Source organism: Ursus americanus, chromosome 32 (assembly GCF_024610735.1).
Source record: "Ursus americanus isolate L20-20 chromosome 32, mUrsAme1.1.p, whole genome shotgun sequence".
Classification (NCBI taxonomy): Eukaryota; Metazoa; Chordata; class Mammalia; order Carnivora; family Ursidae; genus Ursus; species Ursus americanus.
The window spans coordinates 11559997-11579379 of record NC_142158.1 but is presented as its reverse complement, the minus strand read 5'-3'; the positions used below and the strand labels follow the sequence as shown (position 1 = coordinate 11579379).

The 19383-nt window shown below is 49.2% G+C and overlaps 1 protein-coding gene across 1 annotated transcript in view; it reads right to left on the bottom strand.

The window, feature by feature from the left end:
• Positions 1 to 18857, bottom strand: part of RREB1 (ras responsive element binding protein 1) — a 125246-nt gene extending 106389 nt beyond the window's left edge. Inside the window, 1 exon segment of the mRNA XM_045811524.2 lies at positions 18092 to 18857. The gene's annotated coding sequence lies outside the window, so the exon portion shown is untranslated.
• Between the last annotated feature and the right edge of the window lie 526 nt (positions 18858 to 19383).

Below are 19383 nucleotides of genomic sequence, written 5' to 3'. Positions count from 1 at the left end.
CAATGACCTCACAAGGTCAATACACAAATTAAATGAGACAAAGCACCAAAAGCTGGGGAGCACACAGTGTCCTGTATACTGTGTCCTGGTATAATTAGGACCCTCTCCTCAAACCCCATCTTCTGTACCTGCAAGCTGTGAATAATGACACCAGCATGGTACATGGTACGGCCGTTGTGTGGACTATGGAGACAGTGCATGAAAACCAGTGACCCCCCCCTGGCGCAGGACAGCTGGTATCTGCTTCTTCAAAATGACTAGGGACACAGATGAATGGGAAGGGGGCAAGAGTGGCATCCCCAAGGCCAGAGCTCAAAAGCGAAAGTGCTGGGGAGGCTACATCCGGGTAGGAGCCAGGAGGAGCGCTGTGCTCCGAACACAGGTACGGAGTGTGTCCACGGAGTGGAATCGGACGCAGGGGGCTGTGACATGACAGATCCCCCGAATCTGCATCAGCGGGGGTGGCATCTGGCGTGCGTGGGTTATGCAGGCCCTGGCTCCCGGCTGCCTCTCCTTCAGGCCCTTCCAGCCTCACGCAAGGGCCGAAGAGCAAAGGAAAGGCTGCAAAGGGCTTTAGACTTGGCAGGTTTCTCCAGGAAGGCAGGTTGGCTGTGAAGGGTAAACATGATATGGGGGAGTTATCAGTAAAGCTCCTCCATCCAGACTGCCTTTCCTTTCCCCAGTTAGGGCAGGTGAGAGCATCCCTGCTCTCCTTTGGGCTGTGGCAGACAGCACCAGTTTCTCTCTCACCAGGAACCACGGAAGACGGCCACAGACTTGAAAACCGGGTTGGCGGGGTGGGGTTGGCAGACTGGCTCCGGTCCCTGGGGCCACAGCGCTCCCAGCCAGGTGTCCACCACAGCTCAGGGCACACATGTGCCAAGAAAGCCTTCCGGCCCCACCTTCAGTAAACCAGCACCAGTAACATACAAACCCATGTGTCCGCATTATAAAGATGATACAGAATTTTAGTGAACAAGCCCCCAAGACGGACAGGGTAGCCCAGAAGCATCTGAACCGAGCCCTTCTACAAACCAGGTCTCCTTCTGCTCCGGGCACCCTCCCTTCCACCCATCACCCTCCTGAGGGCAGCTCATCTGGAGCTGGTAACTAAGAAGTCAAATATTAAGCCAGAGTATGTGATTCAGCTTTTAAACAAATCTATGGCTGTAAAGAAATCAAGCCTCCCTGTGTGTATACATCACGCCAGTGGCTTTAGGCACTCCCAAGATCCCGAGCACCGCTTGGTTCAGCCTGTTCCAGCTGACATGCGGACATACTCTCTGCCTCGGGCCACAAGGGAACAGTGAAGCAAGCCACAGCAGCCACCCAAAGCACAGACACGGCCACGCTCCCCCTTCTGAGGTCTCCAAAGTTCGGGCCAACCTGTCACTTCTCTGCTCAAAACCTTAGGACTCCCTCCCTCCCCCTTCTGCCCCACCCGCCCCAGAGAGCCCTCCAATCCTACCATCTCCCACTACGAGGTCCTCAACCCAATTATCACCCGAACTTCCAAACCCCACCTGCCCCTTCCTGCCTGAACCTCAGCCCACACTTCGGCTTCTTCTGTTAGCCTCAGCCTTCCATGGGTACTTGGCCCCGGGTCCACACTGCAGCGTGAATCCCTTTCATAATGCAAACCAAAGGCAGGAACCACCATGCTCCACCATGCCTCAACCCAGTGTCCTACACACAGGGAGTTGGTCCAATCAGGGATATTTCAGGTAAATTTTGAGGCATTCAAATACCATGTTCTGCTCAAATCCAAGCAAAGTGTTAAAAAATGAAGATGAATGAAATCAAGGTTCAGAAATGCCAGCTAGGAGCTCTCCAGGTACCAAGGTATTGTGTGATTTTGTGTAAAAGAATGTCCCTTAAGACTGTGGAGACAGGCCAGGACAGAAAGCTTCCCGGCAGTCCGACACTAGCTGCACGACCTCAGAAATAGGAGCACCCGTAAGCCTCAGCTTCCTGTTCCTAAAAAGAGGGGAATACTACCTCCCCCTCATCCATGGAGTAAGGCTTGCGACCACCCAGCACAAGGCTCGGGGCGGACCCAGGGCATTCCTTCCCAAACCAGTGCCCCGACTGTCACACAAGCACAAGAAAGATACCTCCCGCCACATTCCCCTGCTGGAGAGGACCACCAGAGCGGACCAGCACCCCACTTCCTCCAGCTCACATTTGGTGCAAATGAGAGACCACGTTCAGAGACAAAATCAAACACAGGAGGTGGCCCACAGCTCACAGCATCGTAACCTAGAAAATCAGTTTTAGGTGACAGAAATTATTAACGTTAAGGTCTGTGTTGTGTCCCACCTCCCGAATTGAGGGGGCCTCCCCATATTTTTCACAATCCTCTTAGCTCCCTCAGTCCAGGAGTACCGGCTTTGAAATGTATCAAGCCACACATACGAAATTGGACGTGGCTTCCCTAGAGGGCGGGGGACTTTGAAACCTAAGAATAAAGGTAATATCGTGTCCTTACTGTAGTGAAAAATCCACTGATGGTCTTTGGGGCCTGCTATAGGACTTCCCCCCCCACACACACACACACAGGGTTCGGGGGTGTTAAGCCCTGGGCATCCAGGGCTCCCCTTCCCGGCTGACGTCGTCTTCAGAGAGGGAGACGGAATCTGGGCAGAGGGCAGGAAGCAGGAGGGGCAGAGCGGTTACCTGGGCGCGTGCACACGCTCGGGTGACCAGGGGGACCCACTAGCCCGTCCTGCTCAGGCGGCTGCCTTTTTAGGAACAGACAATTTCCAAGAGCGGCTCTCAGCTCCCGAAACCTTCACCCCCAGGTCATCCAGGACTGCACAGTAGCCAGCCCTCCGCCTGCTCCCTCTCCAAGCCCATTCACTCCCAGCTGACAAACGGGTGATTATAATTATAGCATCAGCAGTCCCCTCTGACTCCCCATGTCACCCTCAGAGGGAAAAGAAAGGCATCTCTCTCCTCTAATTCCGCTACCTGATAAGTCTATAAGCACCCAGGAGTAAAACACAACTGAGGGAGCTGATACATTGCTGACCCGAGTTCTACCTGCTGAAATAAGGACCCCACCACTTTCCGATCATTTCAGCCTTCAGAGGGCAGCCCACACAACAACCTGGGTAGAAAAATCTTTTGGGGGGGGGCGTGAAGGGGTTGAGGGGCGGGGATAAATTATTCTATTAAACGCGGCACCAAATTCCAAGTTCATTCTGCACTTGCTAGACATGTCTCCCCCACTGCCTCCTTTTTCTAAAGGGTTAGCAGTCTTCTTTCTCTGAGACACGCCGCTCACATCATGGCCCCACTCCGAAGCACGTGATGGCTCACCACTGCCCACACACCCCAGCCCGTCTATTTTTCCAGAATCCCATCTCAATACCCGTCTCGTGCCTAACTCAGCTCAACACCCCCAACCCTCTCCTCCAGCCACGCTCTACTTCCTGCCCTAACCCGGCCCCAAAGAAACTCGTATTTCTATACTCTGGGGCCAGGACTGAACAGGGTCCTTCTGCCTAGAAGTCAGCAGCCCCCCGCCTTGGCTCTCCGCATGGCCAGCCCTTCACATCTGAAGACATCACTTCCTCTTTCCCCCACCACTTCCCATTCCCCAGTGCTCTGCCTGCCCCGGGGTCCCTGCCAGCTAGGGTGCACTGGAGAGTGTCAGGGCGTGTTTTGCTCATCTGTGCGCCCCCCGGAGCCTAGTACCCGGGGAAAGTGTCCCAGAAGTGATGCCCACTCCCGAGGCAGTGAAGCTGATGGTGGTATTCCGCAGATGGGAAAAGGAGCACAGAATGCAGGCCTCCTAATCCAGAGTCCTTGTCACTACTCTTCTCCTGAAACTCAAATTGCCTCGGGCTAACTGAGGATGCTGAGGATGGTAGCACAAAAGACAGCTCCGTTGTAACTGGGCTGGTGGCACACAAGGCTGAAATTTTCTATTTGTTACCAATTTCAAAACAATCCCTCTCCACAGACCCACCGGAAACAGGAAACAGACCATCAAGTGCTCATTGCAATTCAAGATCTGCCAGTTCCCATAACTTCCTCAGGCACCCCCAAAAAGGGCAGATCAATGCACAATGGTGACCTCCATCCCAAAATCATCCGAAGGGAGACAGGCCATCCTTCTACCACAGCTCTCCAGTCCACAGGGCTCCTACTGCTTAAAAAGCAACAAAAGAACAATACGTCCCAAAGGCTACCTCCCTTGAATATGGCCAAATTTTAAGATCAGGTCAATAATTAGATCAATTGCTGCACCCACTTCACGAGTTACCACAGATTCCCAGGCCTCTTAGGTCGCCAGTTCTGAACCCCAACACCTTGAGGCAAAATCCTGAATTTATATAATCAATGACAACACATTATAACATAAACCAACAAGGGACCTGTTTTCAAGGCACTGGCCCTTGAAACAAAAACCCAAAGCAACACTCAATTGATTATAGAGCTGACAGTTTCCAGGCTCTTCCAAAGTGGCCCACATACTACTCTTACTTTGAAGCAGAGCTCAAGCACTTTCAGTGAGGCTGAAAGTGGGTGTCCAGAAGAAAGAACCTGAGAGACAGGCACGCACCCCACTACCCATCGCACAGAGGACCAGCAGAAGCCCTAAGTCCAAAGCCTACGTGCTTTTTCGCTTCAGGGGCATCCCTCACCGTGTGAAAGACAACCTCCGATCCACTGGAACCTCTCTGATGATGGAGACCTGGGGGAAATTCTATCTTCCACAAAGGTCTGTTCAGGGCTTCGTCCCTGGGTCTTTCCTACAGCGCCGGCCCGAGGCTCCGGGGACAGCCACTTCCCTCCAGCTGATCTGTGAACCAACACCACCTGTGCAAGCCTCTCACTCCAGCAATCACACATCTCCCCTCCCGATCTTCCACCGAAGTCATGGTCTACTGGAACTCATCTCGTCAAATGCTGGATAACCCGCTACTGCCAGAAGCCAGCAACCCCGCAGCATGCTCGTTCTCATACACGCTTCCCCTCCATGGCCACCAAAGGGCTCTCTGCACGCGGCAGATTTCAGGGGATGTTTACTTGCTGAATATATTGTGTCGTTATGGGAGGCAGCGTGGGTTCTAGACTCAGGCTGCCCAGTTTGATCCCCAGGAGCTGGTGGCCACTCTGGGTTTCCATTTCCTCATCTGAATAATGAGGGTAACTGACCTACATCATCGGGTCAAAGAGGTTTTGTGAGGAAAGAATGAGACCATCGGTGTCAAGAATTTAGGCTCACGGTCACCGTGCATGCTCCCTAAACGTTAGACGTCGTTCCGGGCGGCTCCCAGCACCCACGCTGAGAGTTCCTCCACGTGAAAGCCTAACCATCAAAGAAGGGCGAAAATTAAAGTGGAAGGGCTTGAGATTTTTGTTATCAGATAGGAGTCATCGATCAGGATCAAGTCTAGCAAGGGCAGAAGAGAAACTGAAAGACTTGACTTCTGGTTTAGCTGATTTAAAGCAAACACAGGCGGGCCTTGACTAGTGATGTTTCTCACCAAAGGTGGTCTATAACCCAAATGCGGTCTGTTGAACTTAGTTAAATGCACCCTGGGTAGACTCTTCTGTACTATGAATGACCACATCCCAGTTCCTGCTGTCTAACGGTGCGTTTCTCTGCATGCAGCTTTCTAGAGAGACACGGGCTGCAACACTACTAGCAGACCCCCCAGGGCTGGCCAGCCACAGGTGCCCTTCCCAAATCGCAGGGACTATCAAGATAACAATGAAATAAAGCTGCCCGGCCATTTTGATCACATTCTCTAAATATAATGATTTGACCACAGTCCCTCCCCAAGACACATACACTCCCCCCACGCTTTTTCTTGAGGACACCACAGCATGGAACATGACCGCACACCATCTACTCTCCAGCGGACTGATAAAGAGCAACTTGCTTCAACCCACACACCATGGTCATCACCACATCCACATCAAGCACTCCTCAAAAAAGGAAACAAGAACAACAATGGAAATGGGAAGACGTGTCACCACCAGGGTTCTCGGTGCTTACTGACATGACATGACCACGTACGTGCGCCTGGGACTCACCCACTCCAAGGCAGGGCAGCCACTTCCCTGAGGAAAAAGTCATCTCTGCAGCACCTATCCCAACACCACAGTCTTCGCAAGACAACAATGGCTCTGGGTTCACAATGGAGGGGCGTATCACAGACAGCCTGAAGAACATCACACAGCCTGGCCTTCCTGATAACGCTGTGAAATTCTCTGAAGAAAGCTCATTAAAATTCCGAAGCATGTATTTCTTTATTAACTTGTTTCACTAACCTCTTCAGGAGCTTTACATAAAATATATTAAACTTTCATCCACTTAATCTTAACACAGCAGATGGTCTAATATACCCAGAAGGCAGCCACCCAGCCACCCAGACATTCCAACACCCCAATGCCTAGGGAACCTAACACCACCGAGCCCCTCAACGAGGGGCAACCAGATGCAAATACACAACTGCGTGAAGAAAAGTAAATTACCAAAGAGATAGCGTGTGTCGTCACCACTGTCCGCAGTTACGGAAGGGTTATCCAACAGTGAGATTATATGTGTTTGTCACCAGATATTGGCTACTGAATATACGGACAGCTACGTAGGATATTCTCCACAAGGCCACTATCTAGTAAGCTGTGTTGGGAACAAACTTCCTGTCAAACCCCCCACATCCACACCTCACCGTGAGGCTGGAAGACGGAGTTGCTTGCATAGTACCTTAAAATTTCAATTTTTAAAAAATATGCTTACACCCAGGCTTGGAAGTTTTCAGCATCTCCTGACCAAGCTATGTCAGTTAGAAAGAAGTAGGACTTTGTGGAGTTTCTTTCTTTCTTTTTCTTTCTCTCTTCTTTTATTTTTTTTACCCTAACTGGTTCATCTTATCAAATACAGGGCTGGAATGAAGTGTGGTGTCTGTTCCAATGGGATTGATGGTTGTAGCGATGCTGAAACACCCAAGCTCCTGAGCAAGAAATGGAAAATCATGTTGATCCCAACGAGGGCGAACAACAGCACTATCTGGGGCCCCGTGGGATGTTCGGGTTACCTTGGTCAGGATCGATACCATAAAAGAGAAGCATCTTTGGGACATGCCGGGGTTCATCTGAGGCCCTGATGAGTCATTTGTATAACGTCAGAGAAAAGTATTACCCCAATTCAGAAGCATTGCTAACACTTTCTTGCAAGATCACCTGCAGGGATGGCGTCCCAGCTCCCACACAAGGGGATGGCCGTGCAGACAGGTGAGGCAGACAGCGCCCCCCTCAGGAAGCAGGACTTCCAGTGCCGGAGAACGTAAGTGAGGGCGGCACCCTGAGCTCTGAGGGTCCCACTGTGAGAAGCAGCGGGCCTGTACTCTGGCTTCTAGTTTTTACCCATTCAGTGGAAAACACGTCACTTTCTATCTTGTCCCACAAAGAAAGATGTGTTTGCGTTGGAAAAAAAAAAAAAGGCAATTAACAGTAAAAACCCAAGGTCTGCCTGGGGGGGGCAAGGCTGCCATCACCAGAGGTGTTCAAACACGGGCTAGACAATCGCTCAGTGGGGACAAGCTCCGTTCCTTGTGGCAGGGATTAAATCCTTTCCTTTGACACCCACAGATCTAGTGTAAAGCCCAGCACACAGTAGACACAAGAGCAAGTTTTGTTTACTGAATGAACTTTGTTTCCACACAGATTACCGGTCAAGGAAAATACGGATGGAGTGCTGAGACGCGCAGGGCCTCAGGTGACCACTGAGAAACGAAGAGACACGTTGGAAAATCCGGTCGTGAAGGAGTTCTGACACCCCCAAGTCAAAGGCTCGTGCCCTTTTGAGAGTCCTACCTTGGTTCGCACCCAAAGCCGCCTCCCCTGAGCCCTGAGCTCACAAGTCAAACACATCAAGCATCGCTAAAACAAGCAGAAACTTAAATGCGCTCAAGTTTTCGTCGTACATCTCATCTGAGAAGCATTCAGAAGCTCAGGCCATCTACAAGAAAATCTGCCATTTCCTCTTGATATCAGGAAATTGAAAGGAAAGAAGGAAGAGGAGGGAAGGAGGAAGCTAGTCGTCTGTTTCCTTTTCTCACTTTTTTTAAAAAATAGAGTTGTACTTCTCAGGCTTTTACCCAGGCCGGGCATGTACATTTAACCAATGAAAACAGTACAAGTAGAGAAGATGTTAGAAGTATTAAAGACCATAAAAATCCCTCTTTAAAGAACAGGGGACATACAGTGTTTACAAACCCTGCTTTATCCAGCATTCTAATCTCAGAGAAAGGCACCCCCACTTGACCACTACAAAAGCCAAAGAGACCTGGAAGCCATCTCTCCCTCTCTCTCACCATGTTACCCCAGCCAGCAGCCAGTCTTTCCCGCCACTGAGATCTCTATCAAAGCCTTCCAGGCTCTCCACCTCTATGGCCACCATATCTAAGCCACTACTGATTTTCAAAATCTGGAGAACTAGGCTCCTAAGGAATCTTGCAAATGGAAAGCAAAACAGTAGCTTCCTTGTCATCTGGTCTATTCTCTACTCTGAGCAGGAATAATCTTTGAAAACGCAAATCTCATCATGCCATTCCTTGGCCTAACACCCTTTAAGTTCCTAAGACAATTCCAAATACCTGTGGGCTGCAAACAGCGTGCTAAGCCCCCTACCTACCTCACCGGGCTGTCATTCATTTCCTGTGTCTTCTTCCCCTACACACACACACACACACACACACACACACACGTACACTGCGCGTCTCTCCCTTCGGTGGGCACACACACCCCCTCCAACCTCAGGGCCTTTGCATGAGCTGTTCTCCAACACACTCTTCCTTCCCTCCACCATCCTTCAGATATTAGCTCCACGGATGGCTTCCTTGACCTGCCTCGCAGTATCCTCCGTCGCCGCCACACACAGAGGCTAAACTCTGTATGCTCTTGTTCTACACTCCACTGTTAGCACTTGGCACAGAGGTACACGACTTAGTGGTTGAATGGGTGTTTTCCAACCTCTATGAAGCTAGCAACTGTCTCTTGCTCCTACTAGCACTCCTCGTACTCACTGCAGCCTTCACATAGCATATATTCAAATACTAAATAAAAATCAAATAAAGATCTGTAAATGTAAAAAAAAATTTTTTAGCGCTATGAGGTTAGCAACTTTGCAGGTGAAACATTTTTCTTTTTTTTTTTTATTTTATTTATTTATTTATTTTTTTTATTAATAATGATTTTTTATTATATTATGTTAGTCACCATACAGTACATCCCCGGTTTTCGATGTAAGGCTCGATGATTCATTAGTTGTGTATAACACCCAGTGCACCATGCAATATGTGCCCTCCTTACTACCCATCACCGGTCTATCCCATTCCCCCACCCCCCTCCCCTCTGTAGCCCTCAGTTTGTTTCTCATAGTCCATAGTCTCTCATGAGGTGAAACATTTTTCTAAAAGCAGATGGGGTCTGATCCTGACTCCAACATGATAAAATATTTTAGGAAAAGGGGCTGGTTGAAGCTTTACTGAACAACCGATAGTTCTCAGAAACCTTATTTTCATGATTTAAATACAAATTAAGTTTAGAGATGTACAAGGTAAGCCTCTTTTAAATCATACTCAGTTTAAAACTTTAAGGAGAACAGTTTAATCCAATACAGAATTAACTAACCAAGTCATGGGAAACCTGTTTGCGATGTTCACTAAACAGTTTTATATAATTATCCCTCAAAACAACAATTAAAAGCCCCAAAGTGGAAGAGAAATGACTTTTACGAAATCTGTTTTCCACAGCAGAGAGGAAAATATACAAGCCTCCTCAGAAATACAACAGAGTTAGACTATTTTTTTTTTAAAAGATTTTATTTATTTATTTGACAGAGATAGAGACAGCCAGCGAGAGAGGGAACACAGGCAGGGGGAGTGGGAGAGGAAGAAACAGGCTCATAGCAGAGGAGCCTGATGTGGGGCTCGATCCCATAACACTGGGATCACGCCCTGAGCCGAAGGCAGACGCTTAACCGCTGTGCCACCCAGGCGCCCCCAGAGTTAGACTATTAGATCTGAATGTATCTGCCAGACCTGAGCCTGAACTCTAGTTATTAGGTAAGCATGACAGGACTATTTAAAAGGTAGGAATATATTTTTAATCAGCTAGGATTTCATTCTGTATCAAGGATACCAAGAACTTCGACTATGCAGTTCTAAAAAACTTTTTAAGGTACAAAAGGGTCCATAAGCAAAACACTTCTCTCTGATCCAATCTTTCTGCTATCTCCCCTCTTTCTGAAGCTCTATATACCTCCCTTAAAAGAAACTTACACAGTTTGAGATGACTTTGTGTATTCAGAAGTGGTTTTTTTTAAATAATAAACGAAGCTCCCCTAAACAGTGGGAGAGTCTTAGCTCCCCTAAAACAGGGGAATGATTCTTTCTGTAAGTATTATCTATAATCAGCTTCTATCAAATATGAATATTGCACCTGCGCGCACACACACACACACACACACACACACACACACACAAATAAAGCAAGATCTATGACCTGTAGGTTTCTGGTTTGGTATTTTGTTTTAAATCCAAGGAGTAACGGAAAAAAGAAAAGTTAAATTATACACAGACCAACACTCCTATTAACTCATACCACTAATGAAACAAAAGTCTAACTAAGCAGAGAAAATGGGCCCACACGTTGGAGCTCTGAAATGATTTTGGGCTTTGATCTGTGTGCCCATCTCTCCTATTTAATATAAACTTCAAACCGAGAGCCATGAAAAGTGGTTATAATTAGTAAGGGCCCTAGTGAGACAGCTTTTAGTGCAATCAGGCATTAACAAAGATTTTTTTTCCTCTTTAATTTCGAGTAAATTAAGCTGAGCAAAGTTTTATTTTAAAATTTCTGTAATTCAAAATTATTTTCCACCAGCGTGCACTTAGCACCAAGTCTCTCTGTGTGATGGGTGTGTTAAAAACTCAAGTTTACTTCTGTTTCCTTCTCTCAGTCTGTACTGATATGTAGGACTTAGCTACCAAATTATATGAGCTCTTCTCTAAATACTCTCGCTTTTGCATTAGAAAATGGATCCAAAAGACATACTATGCAATGCTTGAGCTAGGTACAGAAGGTGGAAAAATAAGAGTCAAAGTCCCTCCCCACTCTTGAGGTGGGGAAAACATGTCAATAGGTAAATTATGACAGACTGGACAGATGGGGGGGTAAGAGTTACTCTGGACGGAGGACCAGATTTTCCCTGGTGGTTCTGAGAGCGGACTGAAAGAAGATCTAAGACACACTGTTTGCTAGAAGTGGATGGGGACAAGTCCAAGTGAACAACCCACGCGAACACCAAGACAGTCAGAAATCATTCAGTGCGTCAGTGGCGCAGAGAAGCGGCAAGAGCTGAAACTACTAAGACAGCCTGGAAGCTGACGATGAAGGTCCTCGGGTGCCAAGTGGAGGAGTTTGGATTTCTTCCTGTAGACAACAGGGAGCCAAGAGATGTTTTTCAGCAGGCAAACACCACGTACAGCTTGAGTTTCTGAGCAGAGCGGACGATGAGCTGCAGCAGGGAAACACGGGTGGCGGGAAGCTAACTGAGGAGGTGTTTGCGACATGATGAGGACCTGAGGTCAGGGGCCTTGCAGAGCCAATACCAGAGTCTGACTGCAGAGGAGTTTCCGGGGGGGACTGCTCACTGAACTTCGGGACTGAGACGGACCCAAGCAAGGATGGCAAAGCGCTTCCTGGCCGGAAGACTGGGTAGACGGTGCATTTCAGACCACCTTCTAGAAGTGAGGGAGAGGACTTTTCTTTTTACAGGTTACCTCTGAAGCACCTGCAGGAGAGCTGGGTGACAAAAGGTCTGGGCTTGGAAAAAGCTGTAAATGGAGATAGAGGGCAGGGAGCTGCCAGATTACAGGCTAAAGGAGAGGACAGAAGAGCACCAGAATCCACGGCTCCCGTTTTTCGGGACAAGATGGCCAAGGTGGCTTCAGAACAGGTGCCTGAGCAAAAGCAGCACAAACAGATGCAGACAGATGCTTACTGTCTATCCCTGGGCTTAAGATGTTTTTTTTGTTTTGTTTTGTTTTTTTTAAAAAAAGCTACCTTCCAGAGCCACGTGTTTCTCTAAGATCCGTGGGAGCCCAGGCCATCTTAGGGGCAATTGCGACTTTCCAGCACAGGCAAACAGCCCTTCTCTTTCTGGAATTCTCTCCCCCTCTCTTCCTGCCTCCTTAGCTCCTCACCTCCTGCCTGTATGACAGAGGCCTGGGGAGTGGTGGTGGTGGGCAGGGGCGGGGCGGGGAGAACAAGGGTCAGGCAAGTGGCACCTGTGGCTTCATGATCACTCCTGTCACTATCCTAGACCTTTCTGGGCCTGAGGAAATTCAGTTTCAAGTTCATATACCACATTCTGTTTCTTTAAATCAACTACCTTTTCACGTATGTGAGATCCAGGAGTCTCATGAACACAAAAATAACCAGTGTCTTCCCCCATGTTCCCTCCCCATCCCTTCCAGCAATGGCAGCAGCCCGCCAGCCACCCCCTCAAGAGGAGATGTATGGACAGAAGACCAGTGCCCAAACTCTGCCTTGTAAAAAGGGTGGATAGTTATGTAAGAATTTTGCAAAAACTTGACAAAACAAAACAAAGGAAGACTTCTTTTGCACTTATGAGTGCAAAAACATGGACTGTCAAGCGAGTAAAGGCTAGTTCAAACACTTGGGGGGGCGGGGAGAGACACTCCACATAACTTAAAACATGAGGGAGAACTGGCAGATGACAGCACCAGACCGAGTTTCCCAATAACTGAAGAAGTGACTCGGAACAGTTTCCCAGTGCCAACGAATCTGGTTTGTTTTAGGAGCAGATGAGTTCTAGAACTTTTATTTACTATGGGGTTTTTAAATATATTTAACGCCACTTAATGTTTTCCCCAACCCCGAATTTTCTGTGAACCCCTGAATGTGCCAACCGTGGTACCTTACAGGCATGTAATGGGAGCTCACTTGCTTTATGAAATTTCAGATCTGCAAAGAGATCACGTGCCCTGCACGGAGGACACCCAGGCTACTTGCACACAGGCCACAGGCCACGACTACCGTACCTTTAAAGCAGGCTTTCTCAACCTCCACCTACTGACATTCTGGACTGGCTAATTCTTTGTTGTGAGGCCAGCCGGTGCATTGTGGGATGAGTAGCAGCATCCCGGGCCTCTACCCACTGGAGGCCGGTAGCACCCCTCCCCCGAGCAAGGCAATCAAAAATGTCTCCAGACATTGCCAAATGCCCCTGGGGGCAAACCGCCAACTCTGAGAACCACTGCTTTAAAGGGTGAGTCCAAAGCTTACGACGTGCCTTGTCCTTAAAATCCACCCTGAAGTGAACTTCATTAAGAAAAATCGACTCGTTCTGTTTGTCTCTCGGCACCCAAAGCAAAAAGAAAGTGCTGCATTTCCTCAATTAGAACATAAACCCTAGGCGAATTTTGCCTCAAGTCCTGGAGTTGTGCACAACTCTGGAAAGGAAATCCAGAGTGGATACCCACAAAGCTTCCTGAGCTCAAAATATACCACTTTCTTCCATATATAGATTTTGAGTTTCTGGAACATTTATTATCCTTACAACAATTCCAGGAGGTAGAAAACCTACTGAAAAAAATGTGTATAATCACATTCATCAACAGAGATGTGCCAAAGGCTAAAAAGTTTCTTTTTCATTACCTTACATCTTCAAATTCAACACAGAATTATTGTGAAAAGGATCTGGTCTCATTTAAAACACACAGACAAACACATATTTAATGCTCAGTGTTCTGAGGCTAATCGGACTTTAAAAAGCAGGTGTCATACGGAGCTAGACTGGGATCAGGCTTATTACCAGCCAGAGTGGAAACTGGCACAGCTGTAAAATGGGTTCCTATACCTGCCTAACCCCTGCCGTGTCTGCTGCTCTCAGGATAAGTTACGAATCTCCTGAATCTCCGTTCAAGGCCTTCACAAAAGCAGGGTGAAGACTTTGTCAAAGGTACACTCTCGTGAAAGCTGAAATTTTAAAAGTCATTACGCCACTAAGCCTCAAACATTCTTTTGACCATCCTACCCCACAGCCTCTGAAAAAGGGGGGGGGGAGGAGATACTAAGCAAGACAGTGGAAAAACAAATAGAGCCATTTAAAAGCTTTATCTAATTACCCCCACTGAGACTTTTTCGTTGCAGTCTGGTTGGCTGACAAAGAAATGGGGGTGGGGGGTATTCCCTGGGCTGTCTCTACCTTATCAGGACCACCCGCCCTCAGGGAGTCTGAAAGGCCTCAGGTAAATCCCGCAAGGGCAGGCAGCACCCAGTCTCCCCAGTCTTGGGGACTTTACAGAGGCTTTCGAATTCTCTTAGCATTACTTGCTTGAATCACACTGAGCAAACATCTCCACCCTCTCCCACTTCTTTTGTCTGAAGCACCTACTCACAGGCCACCACCTTCACTGATGGGCCGATGGGCTCACCTGTACCCTGGAGGACCATTAGAAACAAGATGCACCAGGAACTGGAAGGAACAGCCCCCTGAGCCCTCCTCCCAGGCTTCCCTTGGACTCCACCAACCCAAAGGGAGAACGGCCTCTGGCTCCACTCCACGCTGGCTTCCCTTCATGAGAAGGGCAAACACCCCGAAGGTGACCAGAGACCCTGAGACCAGCACAGGCGGCGACACTGTCCCACAGGGCAGGGCAGTCAACGTAAAAAGTCTGTCTCCCTGACCCCCCCACCTTCCTTGTTCTGCGACCTCAGTCATGGTGAAAACACAGCAGATGTATTTCCTCTCTATTCTGCCTTCTTTGGGAGTGGGGAAATTAAAAATAAGTGATGCATTTCAGAAAGCACATCGTATGCCTCCCTCTGTGCTTCCTAGGGGAGGCCCTCGGGGCGTGGAAATCACAATCTGACCCCTGCTTTTTGAAGAGGGCCGTGGCTCTTTCTACTCAAAAATCACTTTCTAAGTCTGACGGAGAAGGCGAGAGGGAGAACTCATGTACCCTGCCCCCTCCCAAAGAACCCGTCCAATTTCTTAATTATATCTGGATATAAAAAATGTTACTCAACTTCGCCTGTTCAGTAGGTCAGATGTACGGGAGCGAATCTGAGGCAGGGAAACTTCGGACTTAGAGCAGGCTTGCCTTTCAACCAAGAGATGATGCTTCCCAACCATGGCTTCAGTTAAGACTTCAACGGTTTTATCTCACTGCACAACTTCAAGATCCTTAAACCCACTCACAGCAGAAATGTTAGATAAATCACACCTAAAAAAAAATTTTTTTTTTTTACATTTGGTCACCCTTCCAAAGATACTCCAAACCTAATACAATTATTTTCTAAAAGGTATTAAAAACTGGGCCGAATAAACTAAGATGGGGAGTTGGAATCCTACCAAAGCCTAATCTAATCTCAGGCAAGGGGGAAGCCGACCATTGTCCTGTTATCAGGAGGGACTATATCGCATACTCTCTATCGATACTATATTACATTTCTATCTTTCTAATGCAAATCCGTTTAATAAGGAGTAAAGGCAGACATCACTTCGCGGATGAGCTAGATTTTCCAAAGCAAACTCACCAGTCTGCTATGAATGAATGAGCTACGGTGAAGCCGCACACATACATCCTCAGGAAGGGGAGGTTTAACCTGAACACATGGGTATCAGACAAGAAGGCGGCCCAGACTAGCTGCCATCTGACACCAGAGCTGGTCAGAGAGCATGAACTTCAATTAAAAGACACTCACAAAAGAAAGAGAGATTATTTAAATATGATAACAAAAACAAAACAAACTTAACAGCCTACTACCTTCCTAGGTCAGAGGACAGGGAGGATTCAGAAATTAATTAAATCTACTAAATAATGTAAAACAGGGAAGGACTCCCTTTCAAAAATGCTTCGGTTAATTTTAGCATCCTTCTGTTTAGCTGCTTAGCAACCCTTATCCTATGACCTTTTAAGCACCACCTACTTTTCAGAAGGATAATGAATAGAAACACCAAAAGGATTCACTTCTGACTGTTTCTAGTGAGCATGTTTAACCAATTTTTGTAGAAGTTAAATTTATATTAATTATATCCTACAAAATCCTAAAAGGGTAGAATGTTTTAACGTCCTTAACCAGGAATTCTCCTTTGCTGAAGGTAGTTAAGTGATGTTAACAAGTGAGAGCATGAAGACTGCAAGCCAAGACTTCCAAACTGACCTGAGGAAGTGGATCAACACAGCAGTTTAAAACTGAAGAGTAAAAACGCAAGCCACATCATGGCAACTAGCTATTGCCTGACAATACAGCAGATAACCAATAAACAACTCGATCAGATGCACACTAACAAGGCAGGTTTGTTTTCCTTCTTCAATATTCTAGACCTGTGGTGGATGCAAACAAGATCTCAGCAGTCTCCCTGAAGATACCTAAAAGAAAAGACCCTTCAATCAAAAGGTCACTTGCTGGATGACGTAAATAGTTAGGAATGGATACACCACCTGTACCAGCTGAGTCAGACCCATCTTCCCCATCACATAACAAATACATGTCTGCTGTAGGGGCTGAGGCTCTGAATTTCTGATGAGAAATGAGGTAGTTACCTAGAAAACCCCAGAGAACGATGTGCCATGTAACAGTAAGCCTCAGCAGCATTTACCATAGAACCAGCAAATCCATTAAAAACAAGACACCCCAAAATGCAATCTGCATAGCAATATTTTTTAAGAAGGATAAAACAGTGCAAGTTCATTAACAACCTAAAATGGAGCAGAAGCTAAACAAATAACCAAATCAAAGGGCTCTCCCTTTCTTTTGTAAAAGTGGGGGTGGGTGGGAGAGAAGGTGTTTTTTCACACATTTAAAACTTGATAAAAGACATTCAAATGTTTAATTCATCAGTGTAACCAAAGCTCAAAACACATCAAAGCAGGATCCATCAGCGGGTACCCAGAAAGCTCCCTCCAAAATGCAGAGGTAAAACACAAACAAACAAACAATAACAAAAAAAACCCCTAACATTAGTGGCTCACCGCTGCATAAATTATTTGAAGACTAATTTCGAACTCATTTCTTCAAAAGTTCTGTGTAACTCTTGAAGAAGCACAGAACTAAATGTTTAAGAAGAAAAAAAAAAACGTTTCAGCCAGGACTCCAGCCTGTAACTGAGACTTCCGGGTTACACTATGTCTTAGAACCATACCTGCCTACTCGAAAAAGCACCAGGTCTAGAGGATGCTTTTAAGGGCTATGGGGAGAAGGAAAAAAAAAAAAAAAAAAACACCACCCTAAAACTAACAAAAACCATTCTTTGCTCTGCAGTTCCCTTTTCTCCACCTTCCACTTCAACTAAACTTATTTCAGAATACACTCACGCGCATGCACAGACCACTTCGTGTCTAAAAGGAAAAAGATCTCGAAAATATGGGATGCACATTAGCAACTCAGCCTTTGCAGAAATCATCTCAAGTCTCCTCTTCGAGACCGAAATACCTCGCTATTTCCAGCATCCCTATCCAAGAGACAAACTTTATTTCCATTGACTTTTTAAAAGGCTAGGCTTAAATCTAAACTCTAAAACAAGCACGAGGCTTAATTTTTCTATTGATGAAAACCCTCAGACAGGTTTTTCAGCATACCAAAAAAGTTATATTTTTTATTCACCCTTCTATCTCTCTGCACCACCACCACCATCCCCCCAAAAAGAAGAAAAAACTCCAAAGTGCCCCGAATGTGTGCTGCTGCTGGCTCTGAAGCCGTGTAGAATTTCGTAATGGAATGTGAACTGCTCGTCCGGATCTGGGCTCACGTTCTATCTTCTAACCAGTAAGGAGCGAGGGAGGGCAAATCTGCTGAGCAAGGAGAAATACTTTCCTCCTCTTTTATAACCCATCACGGATGCACCACGGACGCTGGACGCGAGCTGCACGCGGCGCCTGTCAACCGGCCCGCCCGCTGGCCGGTCCCCGCGACCCCGGGGTCCTCGTGCCCCCTGCGCCCCTCCTCTGCCCGGGGCCGCCCCCGACCCCCCCCGCCCGCCCGAAAAAGAAAGTGGCCCCGCAGAGAAGTGGGCTCCGCCGCCGCGTCCCGCACTCACGCGCCTGGCCCGGCCCCGCGAGCGGCCGGGGAGCGAGTAACCACATCCTCGACGCGACCCTCGGCCCCTCCAGAAAACACGCCGCTTCCCAGGGAGGGGGCCGGCGACGGGAAGGACCTCCCCTGCTCCTTAGCAACAATTAAGGTCGCAGTTTCCTAAGAGACCGCGAGTGGGGAGGGGGCGCGGGGGGCCGGGCCCGAGGCCGGGTGGGGGGGCTCCCCGCACTGGGTCCCCTGCCCGTCGACGCCGGCCCCCTCCCCGCCCCCGCCCCGGCTCGGCGCTGCGGGCCGGGATGGGAGGAGGAAGGGAAGCCCCAGAACTCGGGAAAAATTGGTCCAGCGGGCGGCGGACAAAAGTTTCCGAGCGCGCTCCACAGCTGGGCGGCGAAGCGGGCCCGGCGGCCGGCCCCGCCTCGGATGCTCCCGGCCTCCTTCCTGTGCTCGTGACGGCGCCGGGTGCCGAGGTTCCCCCCCCCCCCCGCGATGCAGGCTCCGCTCCACACCGATGGCTCCCACGAAAACACGTACACCGCCAACGGAAGGGCAAGGGAACAATACGCGCGGACACGGCTCCGGCCCCCACCTCCCCCTGGGGCGGTGGTCGGCGTGACCCCCAGCCAGGAGCCGGGAATGGGGGAGGGCGCAGGGTTGCCCGCGGCCCCCTCCCGGCCGGCGCCGTCCGCCGGGGAGGATCAAAGTCCGCGGAGCAGGGCGCGGCGGATGCTCCCACCGCGCAGCCCCGAGCGGGCACCCCCGAACGAGCACCCCAGGCGGGCACCCCCGGATACCTTGCGGCGGCGGGCGGGCGCCGTCATCTCCGCGCTTCTCGGCCCGAGAGGGACTCGAAAGTATGTAGGAGAAAAGTTTCCCCTCCCACATGGGGGGGAGGATGTCGGGGGAGAGAGGGCGGAAGATGGAGAGCAGCGCTGGGAAGATGTTTCTGGCCGGCGGTGCGCGCACCATCCGAGTCCCGGCGGTGCTGGTTAAAAATAAATTCCGCGGCGGGCGCGGTGGCGCGGGTCGGGCCGGATTCCTGCGCTCGGACGGCTAATATGGATGCGCATCAGGTCCTGGCGGCGGGGCGCTGCGGCGGCCGCGGCGGCTCGCGCTGGGAGCTGGTTGGCAGAGCCGGCAGCTCGGGAAGGGGAAAAGGAGCGGAGGAAGGGGAGGAGGAGGAGGAGGAGGGGGAGGAGGGGAGGAGGAGGAGGAGCGGCCCGGCGCGCAGCCCGAGGGGAGAGGGCTGCCCAGCTCATCCCCGGCCGGCCCCACCGCCCCGAGCGCACGTAGCGCGGC